This window comes from Megascapheus bottae, chromosome 3, assembly GCF_031878675.1.
Source record: "Megascapheus bottae isolate mThoBot1 chromosome 3, mThoBot2.hap1, whole genome shotgun sequence".
NCBI lineage: Eukaryota > Metazoa > Chordata > Mammalia > Rodentia > Geomyidae > Megascapheus > Megascapheus bottae.
Window position 1 is genome coordinate 11,066,275 of NC_143511.1, and position 18,567 is coordinate 11,084,841.

General features: G+C 37.9%; 1 long non-coding RNA gene across 1 annotated transcript; it reads right to left on the reverse strand.

Moving 5' to 3' along the window:
- Positions 1-1,037: 1,037 nt before the first annotated feature.
- On the reverse strand, positions 1,038-10,565 carry LOC150064940 (uncharacterized). Its single transcript, XR_016534722.1, has 5 exons — positions 10,497-10,565; positions 9,638-9,688; positions 4,351-4,404; positions 2,307-2,360; positions 1,038-1,088 (listed from the first exon to the last, which is right to left on the reverse strand). It is a non-coding gene; the product is annotated as an uncharacterized LOC150064940 (long non-coding RNA).
- Positions 10,566-18,567: the final 8,002 nt, after the last annotated feature.

Genomic DNA, 18,567 nt, shown 5'->3' on the forward strand with positions numbered 1-18,567 from the left:
AGTACTGAACTCTGAACTCAGAGCCCTGTCCTTGCAACTCCTGTAGTGATGGCATGGTGATCCCTCCTACCTAAGTCTTGCCTGTTCAATGACACTTCCCCTTAGGATTTCATCAGAATTGTAGATGGATGTGTAGACTTGGGTTCACAGGTGTGATTCTGTCTACAGTGGAGTGAACAGCAGAGGATAGCAATATGAAGCCTTCCAGAGTATTCCTTCTGGCAGAAGTCCATCTCCACTGAATGAGCAAAATGCATTGCATGTTTGAATGAGGAAGAAGAGATACAGTGATAAACAAGAAAGTAAAATATTCCTGGAGCCCTGACTTGAAGCCATAGTATCAGAATATTGCCACTCTACCACACACGTGTGGACATGATCGATCTCTCTCTCTCTGTCTCCTACCTCTTTCATTGTAAACATAAATTTATTTACAAACCCTGTATTCACAGATGTGAGCAGTAAGGAGCTTGACATAATGCTGTGGAGCCATCTGTCTATCCAATCGAAATGGTGCCCATAAAGTACTCGCACTGTCACAAACCTTACAACCACAGTTTTGAAAAGTTGGCATTAATGCACAATGAAAATAATATGTATAATTTAAGATCTAGGCCTACAGAAAGTCTATAACCATCAAAGAACTGGACATAGCCAACAGAATATGGAAAGGACCGAACAAACATGTAGCCACTTCGATCTGACACTTGTATTTCTTCACCTGTGAAGAAATTGTTATGGCAGGAAATAAATGCATAGGATTCTGTGTCTTTGCCATCAGACCAAAGGAACACAACCAGTTGTAGTAGGATCTCATACACTGGCAATGTGGGGGGTTTTAGGCGTTTCCCTTCACTGCTCCCTACAATAGCAAAACACTTTTGTGCAACTCATTTCTCATTTACTCATCAAAATGGAAAAGGGGCAATCTGACAGACAGAAGGTACACTAACAATATTTGGAAACTACCCAGAAATGATCAGTCTGTTTCATAACATTTATATTTATGTATGTTTATCTACTTGTAGATATCTGACCTTTGCTTGAATTCTTCCGTCCCAAGATCTGGTGGGTCATTTTTATCCAAGCTAAAGAGAATTAAATTATAGATAATCAAATACCATGTGCAATCATAGTTTTACGTTTTCACTCAGTGTAGTAAGTTAATCTAAGACTAACAAATTTGTAGAAATCAAAACTTTTACATATTTAGCTAAATGAACAAAGGAATTTAATTTGGGGTAGGGGAGTTACATTTTATCATTTCAAAAGAAATCTTTTATGCATGGTCAAAGAATTTTTCTCTCTTAGTAAACCTAATACACTGCTCCCTACAATAGCAAAACACTTTTGTGCAACTCATTTCTCATTTATTCATAAAAATGAAAAAGGAATAATATGACAGACAGAAGATACACTGACAATACTTGGAAATTTCCCAGAAATGATCAATATGTTTCCTAACATATACTTATACACGTTGACCTATATGTCTATATCTGACCTTTGCTTGAATTCTTCTGTCCCAAATTCTGCTGGATCATTTTTATCCACGCTAAAGAGCATTAAATTATATACAGTCAAATACCAAGTGCAATCATAGTTTTACTTTTTTACTTAAGGTAGTAAGTTAACCTAACACTAACACATTTGTAGAAATGGAAACTTTTACATATTTATCACTTCAAAAGAAAGCTTTTATGCACGGTCAAAGAATTTTCCTCTCTTACTAAACCTAACACACTGATTATTGGTATCGTGTAGTTTAATTGTACATGCAACTCACTTCAGAAGAACTCAATCCATTATACAATCTGATTTTCAGCTTTCTAAGTCTGCTCTTCTCTCCTTCCTGTCACTAACTTGGCTGATTTCTTAACTGCTTCTCACCAAAAGACAAGAAACTACAGCCTAAAAGCTGGACTCTCATCATACCTGAAAATGAGCCTGTCTACTAAGTACCAGATTTCTAGATAAAGAAAGAGGCCCACCAGCATTTTCACCTCACAAACACTGAGACCACCTCATTGTTCCTGACTGGGACTCTCTCCTCCATTGTCTCAGTACAAGTTGCATGTAGGAAATAGGTAAATAAGGTAGAGAATACGTAAATAAGGATACGGTTACTATGTTTTACTTCACAGTATACCATGACCAAGTATCTGCTGCCTGACGCTATCATTTTCAATTTAGTTTCAATACAAGAGAAGGAATACATGAGGACACTGATCAGCTGTCATATAGATTGGGTACTAACCTCACCCTAGAAGTGAATTTACACTCAGATGACAGAAAATTCAACTCACCAAATGTTAATGCTTGGGTCACAAACTGCAATGGCAGTTAATGCTGTGTCATCTCTAAAAAATAAAATAATAGAAAATCAGCCACAGAAAATCAGTTGGAACATTTAGAAGAAATCAAACTGTTTCTACAAGGCTGTGTACTAAAACCATAACTGTGGTCATCTGAGGAACATGCTCTGCCACTTGAGCTACATCGCCATCTCCAGCTCTTCTGTTCCCTCTAGCTATTTGCTCTGGTACTATGGTGTGAAGTAGGAGACCTGTACTTAAATGAAAAGCAGTATTTCCATTTTACAATAGAATGGATTTGAATCTCTTCAGGAACTTAAACATGGAACTTAGAAAAGTAAAGTTTTCACACAAGATAGAAGAATTGTTCCCCCTACCACAGTACCTAATGCCATCTTGTATGACTTTCAATGCAATGCAATTCAAGGGAGCTCAACCCGGAGGTCACAGCCAATATTCTGCTTTCTCTGTTCCTTCTATTCCCTTCTTATTTTCACCAATCGTGGATGTCTTTACTGACTTACTTGCAGAGAGTACCAATGGGTGGCAGGCCAGAAGCAGAGAACTCTCCACTGCTAACCAGGACAGAGAGAACTCCCTCTCCTCTGGAGTCTCAATCCTTCACCCAATTTGCAAAAAGAAAGAATGGCACAAAAAATTGCACTTCCCTGACCTTCCAAATGGTTCCCACAAACATGGTGCTTAGTCTCTGTACAGCTTTCTACACAAGTCTGTCGACATTTGGGTATCTGACCACTTAGGGCTGTCTTGTGTGCATCCATGTGCATCCTGCTAGTTATTATCAACATCAATAATTAAATTGCACACAGTCAAATACTGTGAGAATTCCAAAACCTACTTTTTCTCCCCAAATAGCTATAACTGCCTGAAAACTAACTCTACATATACTGTATTTGCAAGGGGGTATTTCATGTGCTTTCCTAAAAATATGGCCTCTCACTTCAATGAAATGTTCACCTGTGCTAAACAACCACTTATGCAAGACTGACAAATTCTTTTCCTAAACCACTGGTAGCACTGTTTTTATGGGTTTCCTTATCTTCCATTTCCCTTGCTATGGAATTAATCAAGCTGATCTACCACCTACATTTCTGCTTTCTCTCTTCCCTCCATGCTGGCACTATTGTTCTCTATCCATCCAGCCTCTCTGAGTGATAAAAAGGATTTGTATTTCATGAGTTATTCGCATTAATATCCAGAATATATGTTGGAATGATCGCACAGACATGCTTTTACTATTTAGTCGTAATTCACATTCACATAAAATTATAACCCTCACTTGATGGTAAAAACCTTCTCATCCCCTAAATAAATCACAAATGGTATGAGGGAGGTGTCTTCAGCTGTCACGTCTCCCATGAACATCTGATATCCTAGTCATTATATTTTAACCAGTCTCCTTCCCACAGCAATTGAAGGAGACACATCAGGGATGAATATGGCATGAAAAGATTCTCTGGTCTTTTCATCACCATCTCTTGAAATAGACATCCAGCACATAACTGTGTAAATTTTTGTTTAGGCCTGAACGTGAACTTAGAAGTAAGGCATTTTTGGATAATACATATCAAATTAAAACCCAGTAATGACCAGCCTTTACTCATTCATTCTGGAGGAACGGAGGGAGGGAGAGAGGGAGGAAGAAAGAGAGGGAGAGGGAGATAACCATCCTCTAGTTAGAGAAAACAAATTCAATAGAAAGAAGTTTCTTAACCTGCTAAATCTTACAGCAAAACATTAAATTGTTTTTGGCCATTAAAATAGATTAGGAACAAGAAACATTCTTGATATTTCTTTTTAGAAATAGCTAACATTTTAGAAAGGAACTACTGATATTATGGCCAAAGTAAATTAGAAAAATATCAAAGACCTTCAATTGTCATCTATACTTACAGGTCCCTAATCTCAATTACTTTCTTTTCTGTGACTGTCCTTTCATGGATGACTGTACTCACATACATGTAAATATGCATAAATACACATGGGTGACATTGTATGTTTATTTGGACCTTACCCTTCATTGTTGGTTCCTTTGTCAAGTTCAGTTGAGGTATCAGATAAAATATCGCTAAAGAATGAAACCAAAATATATAGTCAGAGGCTCCAATGATTTTCTACATTTGATTACATGTCCCTCCTTTCTTTCTTCCATAACTCATTAAACATTCAGATTTTTGTTCCATTTCTATGTATTTTAATTTTTTCTATTGTTTACTTCCATGTCTATTTCTAGTTGAATTCCACCATAGTATGATAGCACATGGTAATATTATCTTTTCTTATATGTCCTGTTAAGACTTCCTTTAGACTCTGCCAAGAAACCTCTTTGAAGAATTACTACGGAGGAGTATTAGAGAAAGGAAAAGGAAAAAAGAGAATAATGCTGCCTCTATGCTCTAAATATTATTTCCTTTGGGGAAAGCTTGGGGTTGCCTGGATGATACTTATTCTGGGACTGCTGGATGGAATATTCTGCAGATATGTGCTGTCTTTGGCTCTGGATATTCAGTTAAATCTGGTTTCTTGCGGATTCTTTGGAAAGGATCTAACATGGTTGGGATCCATCAACTCATTTATGTTCAGCGATGTCTGTTGTGTCAAATTGGGTGCATTGAGGATTAGTTGCCTTTTTGTTGTTAATCATTACAGTGTCTTTAGCAAAATGAAATGACTTTCATGTTGTAATACTTTCAAGTTTTCTTTGCCAGATAGGAGTACATTTACATTTGCTTCCTTTTGGGTGCCATTCTTGGAATATCTCTTTCCATCCATTCACATCAAGCATGTGACTGTCTCTGCTAGGGAGGTGGACTTCCTTCTTTCTCTTTCTTATTATGTTTCTCTGCAGGTACTATTGGGTTTCCTCTTAGGGCCTGGGTGTTCTACTTTAGCTTTCTCTATTAAGATGAATATTCTACCACTTGAGCCATACTTCTGGCTTTCGGGAAGTAAACTGGATAAGAATCTCATAGGGTTTCCTGCCGATATTCCTATTTAGAATGCCACTGCTTTGTTCCAGAAAGGATTCTATCCTTTGGTTGACTGCATTTGTAACATCTTGTGAAGTGTAGCTGACATAATGACTAGAAGAAATTCTCCTCATGACCTATTCCTCTCTTACCCTAGTTGTTATAAAGAAGGAAGAAAGATGTGTATTTGTCTCTCAGTAGCTGGGCTGTCATGCCTGTGTCTTAGTTGCTTCCCATACTTCTTATTTCACATTTTGACATCTGTTGGTGTACGCACAAATATATTTCTTTCCTTCATGCTGCCTTTAGAAATATATGTGGAAATGTATATGTATATATATATATATATATATTCAGAGAGTCTTCCTAGATTTGAACTCACATTTCAATGCTAGATCCCACATAACATTCTACAGACAATTCTTCCAGGATAAGAAAGTCTCATCATAAGGCACAACTATACTATACATTTTCAGTCAAATAGCTACCTACTTTATACATGAAGTGATCAATTTTCTCTACTGCTATAACGCTGATACTTCATACTTCAGTATACATATAAGTAATTAAAATCAGTAGATAAATGAAGCTAGGTCATCAGTTTGATTCAAATGAAAGTATGTTGTTAATGATTACTAATAGTGGAACTGTCCCTCACTTAACAACAGTTTCTTAGAATTACCATATATGTACATGAAGGCATGTATCACTTGGAAAGTTAGAGTGTAAATTCTGCACCCACACAGATTTTACTGATTATTAAGTCTTTTAACCATATGCTTCCTGTTGCTCATTAAGTTAACTACTGCCAGTAGTAAAGAGTAAATTGATAGGCCAGATACACAAAGAAGAAAATAAAACTTTCTCTACACTTTCTCCAAACAACAAAGGAGGAAATAAACAAGGATACAGTAAAGAAAAAGAAATGTGAGCAATATGTCCCTTATGATCAAGCAGAATTTGGGTGATACGGACTATTCTCTTTAATGAAAGATGCCAATGGTTTTAATGGTTTAAATATAATGAATTTAACCTTGACTCAATGATACACTGCCCACTAAACACGCATTTCATGAGTGAGTATGGAATGGAGGAATTTATTTCTGGAAAACAATCAAATGTAAGCAATGACAGAAAATTCGTGTTACACAGTTAAAAGAAAAGCACAGTAAACAGTGGAAAAGTATCAAGACTGGCAGGAAATTTTGTGAACTATATCAAATAAACAACCATGGCAGCATAGATATCTCCTGATTTCTGCTTTTCTGAGGTGTTATTCCCAAAGAAGGAAATTAGTCATAAGTTCTTGTCTCTAGACTTTCTTTATGGAGAACTCAGGTTAAAATATATAAAACTAACAAAAATAGAAATCCCATCTTGTTTTCCCCCTCCTCTTCTCTATTTCAAATAAGTGTATTAAAAGGGGGGGACGGGGGGTTAGCCTACTGGTAGAGTGCTGGCCAAGCATGCAGAAAGGCTCGGTTTCGATTCCTCTGTACCATGTACATAGAAAAAAGCCAGAAATGGTGTTATGGTTTAAGTGGAAGAGCTCTAGCCTTGAGAAAGTCCAAGCACATTGCCCAGGCCTTGAGTTCAAGCCCCAGGACCGACAAAAAAACAACAACCATGAATAGTCATTGTAACAATATAGGTATATAGTGCAGGAAACTGCTCTTCTATAAAACCAACAGCATGAAATCTTCAAGGAGACATACACTTGAATGACATTAGATGCATTCTATCCATTGCTAGTAAGGAAAGATCAGTTAGACAAAAAATATCACTCAAAAAACATCAAAGTTTACTACAGTCCAAATTTGTTTAGAAGACACTTGAAAACATTTCATCTTTTAGCTGAAGAATATATATTCTACCAGAAGATCAGATGCTGAGCTACTAACCTAGTCTGAAGAAATCGAAAAACAAAATTGAAATCAAAAGTATATCTTACTTTTTTCAATTCATGTGGCTTCAACACTAGGCCTGGGCTCTTTCCGTGAGCTCTTCAGCTCAAGACTACTACTACCCTGTCCCTAGAGTCACAGCACCACTTATGGTTTTGCTAGTGGTTAATTGGAGGTAAGAGACTCACAGAGTCTCACAGGCCAGGGCTGGTTTTGAACTGTGATCCTCAGATCTCTGCCTGCTGAGTGGCCAGAATGACAGCAGCAGTGTATCTTATTTAAGGACATAGAGCTACAAAAATACTAAAGGTATTAGAGATTATATTAGATATGAAAGTTAACTGATAAGTAATTGATCAATCAGAGGACTGATAAACCAAGAAAGAAAGTTTAACTTACTTAAAGGAAATGGGAAAAATTGATACTATTGCAAAACACACTAACTTTGATGTGGTAGTAAAGCTGATATTCCAGATGTGTAAGATGGAATAGTAGTCAGAGATAAGGCATTGCCAGTGTGGGTAGAGGGATTGTGAAATGTCCCTTGCATTGTGCTGGTGTTTTATCAGTGTCTTACCTCCTGGGAACTACAGACAAATGAGAGTACCTTTTTGTTTCAGAAAAGGATTCCCTGCAACCTTGGCTCATTGTGAGTAGCTGACAGGCACCTAGGGATTCTAGGTGCTAGTTCTTGACATCACAGCACTCCATGAACCACTCTCTTTTGATCTGCTCTTCATATCCTGCTTAGTTTCAAAACACATCTGGATTACATATGATATCATATTCATAGGTAGTCCTCTGTATCCTGAAAAGTCACCACTGTCCAATTCTGATTTATCACTTGATGACAAAAAAATCAATTTACACTAAATGAAAGGAACTTTAAAAAAATGGAACCAAGAACTTTATTTTGTGTGATTGTTGTTTTTAAGGTACTATGTTATTTCTCTTTTCCTTTTTCCTCTTTATGGTCAATTTCCTATTGGGACTGTATCTGACTTTATTATCTAGTATATTGTATATGTTCTTATTTGGTTATTTGAAATAGGAAAGGAAAGGAGGGAAGACAAGATGATTGGGAGGGGGTGGGGAAAAGAAATGGGAAAAAATATGAAAAAGAGGAATCAGTTTGTGACAAGTAATCTTCCTATTACCTGACGAATGTAAGTGTAACCCCTCTATACCTTGTCATGACCAAAAAAAAAAAAATCAGCTCGCACACTACTTATGTCTTCATTTGAAGGAACAATAACAGTTGTTAAGTTGCTGTTCTTGTTGTGGACATATCAAAACATATAAAAATTAAGTGGGAAAATGTGGGAGGAAATGATACAATGTTCTAACACTACTCGGTTAGAAAACTGTGGCCTTGTTTTTCTACACAGGTGGTCTGTCAAATGTACTATGTGTCTAGGTCTTCTGTCTCTGTCAACCCTTCTTTTCCTGAGGTCAGAACTCAGAGCACTGTCCTTGCTACTCCCATGATCATGGCATGTTGATCCTTCATGCCTAGGCTTGCCTGATCAATGACCCTTCCCATTAGGCTTTCAACAGAATTTTAGATAGATGTGCAGACCTTTGGTTTACAGATGGGAAAAATATGACAGGATAGCAATAAAAAGCCATCCAGGGTATTCCTTTCTGCAGAAGTACATCTCCACTGAATCAACAAAAGGGTGCACTTCATGTGTGGATCAAGAAGCAGAGGCCCAATGATAAGCAAGAAAACAGATTAATCCGGGAAACCTGATTTGGAGCCCCTTTACCTAAAGCACACATGTGGACACACACTCTCTCTCTTAGTCTCCTATCTCTTTCATTGCAAACATAAATTTATTCACGAACCCTGTATTCACAGGTGTGAGCAGTAAGGAGCTTGTCATAACGCCGTGGAGTCATCTGTCTATACAATATAAATGGTGTCCATAAAGTATTCACAGTGTCACAAACCTTAGAACCACAGTTTTGAAAAGTTGGCATGAAGTTCACAATGAAAAGAATAGATATAGAGAAAGAGTATACCCATCAAAGAACTGGACATAGCCAATACAATATGGAAAGGCCCGAACAAACTTGTAGTCACTTTGATCTGACACTTGTATTTCTTCACCTGTGAAGAAACTGTTATAGCACAAAATAAATGCAAAGGATTTTATGTCATTGCCACCAAACCAAAGGAACACAACCAGTTGTTAGGATCTTATACACTGGCAATGTGAGTGGGGGGTTTAGGAGTTTTCCTTCACTGCTCCCTAAAATAGCAAAACATTTTGTGCAACTCATTTCTCATTTACTCATCAAAATGAAAAGGAGTAATATGACAGACAGAAGGTACACTGACAATATTTGGAAACTACCCAGAAATGATCAGTCTGTTTCATAACATATATATTTATGTATGTTTTTCTATTTATAGATATCTGACCTTTGCTTGAATTCTTCTGTCCCAAATTCTGTTGGGTCATTCTTATCCAAGCTAAAGAGAATTCAATTATATACAGTCAAATACCATGTGCAATCATAGTTTTACTTTTTTACTCAAGGTAGTAAGTTAATCTAACACTGAAAAATTTGAAGAAATTGAAACTTTTACATATTTAGCTAAATGAACAAGGTATTTCCATTTTTTCCCTAGAAAGGAAATTCGTATGCAGGAACTTATATTTTTACCTCTACAAAAGAAAGCTTTTATGCATGATCAAATAATTCTCTTAGTAAACCTAACACACTGTTTATTGGTATGCGTTAGTTCATTTGTACATGTAACTCACTTCAGAAGAAATCAATCCACTATACAATCTGATTTTCAGCTTTCTAAGTCTGCTCTTCTCCCTCCTTCTTTTCACATACTTGGCTGTATTCTTAACTGCTTCTCACCAAAGGACAAGGAACAACAGCCTAGAAGCTGGACTCTCATCATAACTGTCAGTGGGCCTGTCCAAGTATCAGATTTCTGGAGAATGAAAGAGGCCCACCAGCTCTTTCACCTCAGAAACACGGAGACCACCTCACTGTGCCTGACTGTGATTCTTACCTCCATTGGCTCAGTAAAAGTTCCATGTAGGCAATAAGTAAATAAGGTAGAGAATAGGTAAATAAAGATACGGTTGCTATGTTTGAATTCACAGTAGACCATGACCAAGTATCTGCTGCCAGATGCTGTCATTTTCTATTTAGTTTCAATACAGGAGGAGGAATAATGAAGACAACGATCAGCTGTCATATAGACTGTGTACTAAACTCACACCACAAATGAATTTACATTCAGATGACAGATAACTCACCAAATGTTAATGCTCGAGTCACAAACCGCAATGGCGGTTAAGGTTGTGTCATCCCTAAAATGTAAGTAAAAAAAAGACACAGAAAATTGAGTTGGAAACTGTAGAGGAAATCAAACTTTTTCTGCAGGCTCGGTACTAAAACCATAACTGCGTTCATCCTAGGAACAGGTTCTGCCACTTGAGCTACAGCTCCATCTCCAGCTCCTCTGTTCCCTCTAGCTCTTTGCTCTGGTACTCCAGTGTGAACTAACAGACCAGAACCAAATGAAAAGCAGTATTTTCATTTTACCACAGAAATACAGTTGAATCTGTTCAGGAAATTAAATATGGACCGGTTTCATGCAAGGTAGAAGAATTTTTCCCAGTACCCCTACCATAGTACCTCTTGACATCTTGTATGAATTTCAATACAATACTCTTCAAGGGAACTCAACCTGAGATCATAGCTAATATTCTGCTTCCTCTGTTCCTTCTATTCCCTCATTACCTTCAGTAATCCTAGATGTCTTTACTGACTTACTCTCAGATTGGACCAATGGGTGGCAGGCCACTTCATTGTTCACCAGGACATTGAGAATTCCCTCTCCTTAAAGGAGCCTCAATTCTTTACCCAATTTGTGAAAACACGGAATGGCACAGAAAAATTTCACTTCCCTGACCTTCCAAAGGGTTCCCACAAACATGGTACTTAGTCTCTGTACAGCTTTCTACACAAATCTGTCTACATTTGAGTATCTGACAACAAATGGCTCTCATCTGTCAATGTATGTGTATTCTGCTCCTCATTATCAACATGAACCATTAAATTATGCACAGTCAAATACTATGGAAGTTCCTAAAGAGACTTTTTCTTCCCAAATTGCTATAATACCCAGAAAACGAACACTACATATACTACATATGTAAGGGGGTATTTCCTAGAAATGAGGCCTCTCCCTCCAATGAAATGATTACCTGTGCTAAATAAAAACTTATGTAAGATTCACAAGGAGTTCTTTTCCTATGACCCTAAAGCACTGTTTACACTGTTTTCGTGGGTTTCCTGATGTTCCGTTTCCCTTGCTATGAAGGAAATTGAGCTGATCATTCATCTACATTTCTGCTTCCTCTCTCCCTTCCTTGCTTCCTCTGTCTGTCCAGCCTCTCTGATTCATAATAGGATTGGTACTTCATGAGTTATTCACCTTAAACTACAGAATATATGTGGAAACTAACACAGAGACATGCTTTGGCTATTTAGTAATATTTGCCTTTCACATAAAATTCCAACCCTGACTTGATGGTAAAAGACTTCTCATTCACTAAGTGAATCACAAATGCTATGAGGGAGCTTTTTTAGCTGTCACGTCTCCCATGAACATCTGAAAACCTAGGTAAGTCATTCTATTTTAGCCAGCCTCCTTCTCACAGCAATGAAATGAGACACATCAAAGATGAACATGGGCATGAGCAGATTCGCTGGTCTTTTCATCATCATCATCATCTCTTGAGATAGACATCCATCACATAATTGGGCAAATTTTTGATTGGGGCCAAAAACGCACCTTATCAGTAAAGCATTTTAGGAAAATACATAACAAATTAAAAAACCCCTAATGATCAGCCTTTACTTATTCATTGAGAGAGAGAGAGAGAGAGAGAGAGAGAGAGAGAGAGAGAGAGAGAGAGAGAGAGAGAGAAACAGACACACACACAGACAGACACACAGACAGACAAACAGAGAGACCACCTTTAACTTGTCTTATCCTCTAACTAGAAACAACGGAGTCACCAGAATGTTTAACCTGCTGAATCTTACAACAAAACACTAAATTTCTTTTGGCCACCACACTAAATTAGGAACAAAAAGAATTCTTTTTTTTCATATATTTTATTGTAATTAATAGAAGGGTTACATTATATTCACCAGATAGAAGGTGTATTACTTCACATACATTGATACCCTTTCTCATGTCTTGGTCCCCATTTCCCTCCCCCTCCCCCCTCCTCTCATCTTGTTTTACTCCCTTCCCTATCTGACTTCAAATAACCAAATACGCATATGTACAATATATCAGTTAACAATGTGAAATACTGTAATATGAGATAACCAAGGGACAGCAAAAGAGATGAGAGATAACATAGTACATTAAGGACAACAATCACTCATTATACGGCTTTTGCTTCTATATCCTGGAGGTCCTTTCATTTAGCATCATTCTATATGGCCTTATGTATCTAGGTTTTGTTCTATTGTAAATCTCTGCTAGGAGAGCCCAAGGTTTCTACTGATTATGACAAATGAGGGAAACCATTGAGCCTATGTTCCTTTGAGTCTCACTTACTTCACTTAATATGATCTTTTCTAAGTCTTTCCATTTCCTAACAAATGGGATGATGTCATTCTTTCTGACAGCAGCATAGAATTCCATTGTGTATAAATATATTTTGGTTATTTTTGCAAAAACCTTTTTAATCTATATCCTTTCAATTCCTACATAAAATGTGAAATATGTTTGCTTATTTCTATGTAGAAGTATAGAAATTGCAACGTAAGTGTAAATAAACCTGATGAAAATTAACTGCTTGTCACGATTATATCATTGAACATTTGAACATGGGTTATTTCTCCTTATATTTCAGTTTCCCTTTAAGATTCTAAGGAATCTTTAACAGATTTTAACATGTGTATCATATTATATACTGTATATATTTTATTATTTATTCAACTACCATATTTCAGAATCTATAACTTATTTCTTGTGAGTATAAAGAAGTAAATGTTATTTTTATTCTAATATTATATAATGAAGCCCATGCAAATTCACTTAAATTTATTTGCTCTTCATAGACGTCTTAGATTGCTTTTAAAGACTGCTTATATCTTTTCTTTAAAAACATATGTATACTTTGCCTCTTTCCTTATACTGTTGATGAGAATCTCCTGTACAAGACTGAATAGCTTAAGATTAGAAAATTGAGTGTTGCTAGATAATTATAGGTTGCTTTGTAATATTTTCTACTCTTTCATATGTAGTTTATATATGCATATATAAATTTATTTAATTTAGAAATATTAATGTCTTAAGGATTTTGATGCATTTTGTCTTATTGTAAGAAAACACTGTGCTTTCAGGAGCTGATATTAAAAGGGGGTTGACTGAAATGTAAAGTAATGGAACCCTGATCCTCAGAACTCAGCCTCCTGTGTAGTTAGGATTACAGTTGTGAGGCACTGTGCCTAAATATTTTCTTTGTATGTGGTACCGAAAAATCGAACCCAGGTCGTTGTGCATGGTAGGCAAGCACTCTACCAGCAGGCCATACTCCTAGCCAGGATCTAATATTCTTTTCAGGCAATAATGCCTGGCATATAATAAGTAAGGCCATAATACAGTATTTAAATCAAAGCATACATTAATTACTAATGCCATGTGGAAGGACTTTGATATTTTGAGCCTATATTATTAAAGAAGATGAAACAAACAGTTCTAACAGGTGCACTTTATTTTCACCGATTTTCCAAGCTCAGGTGTGTCTTTGAGTTCTGCTCCTGTTGATCATGCTGCTGGATCACCAGGAACTTTAGCTTACCTGCAATCAAAATAATCATATGTCCTGTCCTGAACATTGTCTTGTATAAATTAGAAGAAAAAGCATTTTATCTTCATTACTTTTTAATACTCAGACTATGATTTTCACAGGCTATCTCAGTGTCTTTCTCTTTTTTTTTAATTTTTTTATTGTAATTAGTAAAAGGGTTACATGATATTTGCCAGATAGAAGGTGCATTAATTCACATACATTGATACCCTTTCACATGTCTTGGTACCCATTTCCCTCCCCCCCACACCCCTCACGCGTCTTGGATTTCCCCCCTTCCCTATCAAATTTCAAATATCCAAATACAAATAAATTCAATATATCAGATGACAAAGTGAGATACTATACCAATATGAGATAACCAAGGGCAGCAAAGGAGATGAGAGACAACATACTACATTAAGGACAACAATCATTCATTATATGGCTTTTGTTTCACTATCCTGGAGGTCCTTTCAATTAGCTTCACATTATATGTCCTTATGTATCAAGATTTTGCTCTATTGCAAATCTCTGCTAGTAGAGCCCAAGGTTTCTACTGATTATGACGAATGAGGGAAACCATTGAGCCTAAGTTCCTTTGAGTCTGGCTTACTTCACTTAATATGATTTTTTCTAAGTCTTTCCATTTCCTAACAAATGGGGCGATGTCATTCTTTCTGACAGCAGCATAGAATTCCATTGTGTACAAATACCACAACTTGTTGATCCACTCATCAACTGAGGGACATCTAGGTTGGTTCCATATCTTTGCTATGGTGAATAGTGATGCAATGAACATTGTTGTGCTAGTGGGTTTAGTATGTCCTTGTTTCTGGGTGGTTGGGTAAATGCCAAGTAGTGGAATTGCTGGGTCATAGGGGAGTTCTATGTTTAGCCTTTTGAGGCACTGCCACACTGCTTTCCATAGTGGTTGAACGAGTTTGCACTCCCCCCAACAGTGTAGTAGTGATCTCTCCTGGCCACATCTCCTCCAGCATCTGTTGTCTTTCGTTTTCCTGATCTTGGCCATTCTAGCTGGAGTGAGGTGGAATCTTAGAGTTGTTTTGATTTGCATTTCTTTTATGACCAGAGATGTTGAGCATTTCTTCATGTGTCTATAGGCCATTTTTGTTTCTTCTTCAGAGAAGACTCTCTTTAAGTCTTTGGCCCATTTTTTAATGGGATGGTTGTTACTTTCGAGGTTAGTTTTGGAGTGATTGAATTTTTTGAGTTGTTGATATATTTTAGATATGAGGCCTTTGTCCGTTGTTTGGTTGGTGAAGATCTTCTCCCACTCTGTAGGCTTCCTGATTAGTTTACTAATCTGTAGGCTCACAGTTCAAAGCCAATTAGGGCAGAAAAGTCTATGCCACTCTTCTCTCCAATACAATATTCAAAAGAAGCCAGAAGTGGTGCTGTGGTTCAAATGGTAAAGTGTTAGCCTTGAGCAAAAGAAGCTCAGACACAGAGAGTGGGCCATGAGTTCAAGCCCCTGCACTAGCACAAAAACTAAAAAGTCTCATTTACTTGCTTGCAGAGACTAATTTCAAACTGCAATCCTCAGATCTCAGTTCAAGCCCCAGGCCTGGCAAAAAAAAGAAAAAGAAAAAGAAAAAGTCTTCTAAATGATAGAAAAAAGAATTCAAGTCAGCTGCAGATTTTCAGGTTTCTAGTACAGTAGGCAATGTGACTAAGTTCAATTTCAGTACCATAAGCTTCAGTAAAAATCTACCAGAAAAGGCATACAGTTCAAGCAGAGTATGTGGCTCAAGGTTTAAGAAATTAAGGTTTTGGGTTCCCAAGTGAAAGCTTCATTTCACCAACCATCTATTTCTCATCATCCAAGCTCCCACTTTGCTACTTGTCCAAATATGCCACCCAAATCATCCACAGACAGATGGCCCCCGCCACCTCAAGAAATGCCAGCACTATTACCTAGGGGTACCAGCACCTGGACTTGCGTTCCTGTCACAATGCATCACAATCCAGCATGTAGAGAACAAGGAGCCTCTGCTGGATCTTAGCCCCACCTGCTTCATGCTTCCTGGTTAGCCCATCTGCAGTTTCTACATCCACACACCACAATATTTCTTCTCAACCAAAGATAGCAATCTAATGACGTGCAAAGACTCTTCAGTGACCTGGTAGAGGAAGATCTGTTTTGAAGAACAAAGTATCACTGGGTAGCTTTAATGATTAGAACAGAAGTGTTGCATCTGTCTTTCTCCTCCCACCTCTCCAGATGAACAGAGCACAGTTAAGACAATTACTGAGCTTATACGACACCTAGTACCTTCCAAATGTGGTACAAGTATACAAGGAATTCGATTGGGGGGATTCAGGGAGGCTTTGAATCATTAAGGACAGGTCAGTGAGCCCTTCTCTGGGCAGAGCCCATGCTCCTTCAGCTGCATGTGCTATACAGTTTAGACCTCTATCTTACAGGAAGAGCCTCCCTCAACCTACCCTAGAAGCAAGTTTTTCTGTGTGCATGTGTGTGTGCATGCCTGCCTGCGTGTGTGTGTGTGTGTGTGTGTGTGTGTGTGTGTGTGTGTGTCTGTGTCTGTGTCTGTGTGTGTTTTGGGTCTCGTTGTTGGGCTTGAACTCAGGGTCTGGGCACTGTCCTGAGCTCTTTTGCTCAAGGCTTGTGCTCTATCACTTTGAACCACAGCTCTGATTCCAGTTTTCTGGTGGTAAATTGGAGATGAGTCTTATGGACTTTCTCATGTGGGTTGGCATTGAATCATGATCCTCAGATCTCAACCTCAGGAGAAATTGATGGCTGGTGACGCAATCCCTCAGGAAGGCTCTTCTCACATATACCGTGGCCTCACAGTAATGCCATCATATTCGAAAAATTAAAGAAGTGATCAGTCCATGGATTAGCCAAGTTCCTGGTGCTCTAATTGTCTTTGGAAACACTGTAGCAGACCTACCATGAGGTACTTTATTTGTGGATGTACCTGAAGCACCTGGAGTGATAAGGGGGGAAGGGGATACATACCTATCCAGCCAAATGTGCCAAATCAGACCTGCTGATCAAGGCAGTGACAGGTCACACTGAGGTTGCCCTCACATCCTTTCATGATTTATTTTTACACCAGTCTTCATCCAGAATCAATCCACCCAGTTAGGGTGGGGGCAGTGGCAATTCTAATTACTTGAGAGGTTGAGATAGAAGGATAGCAGTTTGAAGCTAGCCCAGGAAGGAAACTTCATGAGACTCTCATTTCCAATTAACCAGCAAAAATAGCCAGAAGTGAAGCTATGGCTCAAGAGGGAGAATAGTAACCTTGAGCCAAAAAGCTCACAGATATCTCCCAGGTCCTGAGTTCTAACCCCAGGATTAGGACAAAGAAGAGAAATCAGCGGGCCACAGGTTAATATGGAAAGAACTTCCCAAATTGGTGTTTGGTTCAATTACCTTCTATCTCATAGACTTCACTCTGTTGTACTTGAGGATACAGTTTGAAATTGGTCTATTTTAATACTTTCTGCAGAAGGAGCTAATATAAAGATTAGCCTTCCAAGAAATGGAAATTCTTTCACTCCATGAAGCAGACAAGTTGGTACTCATGACTTACTCTTAAACATCATTTCTGAGCTTAGGTCAAACATAAAAGTGAAATACAATTTTCCATTTGATCTATTTTAGAATCCCAACAGTGGGGACAACCTTGAATACTTTTGTTTTCTTTTAGAAAGTGGTCTGCAATGACAAATATTTGTGAAGATCAAAGTCACTTGCAATTCTGTGGGGAGTAATAGAGATACCCGGAGCTATTAGATTATAGCTCCTTGAATAGTTTATCTTTATTTGACCTTCTGTGAACTCTTTCTTAATGTCCACCAACTTTTCTCATCATCATCTTCCAATTAAAGCCATACAAAACCATACGATGGAGAGATAATGCTGAGGGAGAGAAAGGGAAAGACAAGAGAACACTCTCAAGGATAATGCCTGTTTTCCTTGTAAACACTCAGCCATGCAACTTCCCAGTCTGCTACTTTGACTTACAAATATTCTTTTCAAAGACAATCAGTTTTCAGAGTATATTCCACCATTTATGAGATCACCTGCAAACTCCAGTCCCACTAATTGGGAACCATGTTAAGGCAGCCCCCACTGTAGTGAAACAGAGTTGACCTCTTCCTTAGTGGAGGGGGTGGGGGGCAGGCCCTTCCCTTCACTCAAGTACTGAGGGTGGCAGCCTTCCCTATTCATACATAAAGTCATAGGCATCCTGTCAGATGGAAGACTGTCTCTGTAACATAGAGATAAAAGAAGAAAAGCACAAGGACCAGAGCAGAGAAAAACAAGAACTTTAATTAAATGTGAACATTCAAATCTAACTTATCTTTCTGAAAAACCCCTCCAGTCCCATTAGTATTTTACTTTCTGGCATATACACAAATATTCATTGCAAATAAATCATGTACAGAGCAAGGGCCCATGCTTCCTGAAATTCCAACCTTCAGTGGTCTCCAATGTCTGTGGTACTGCTCT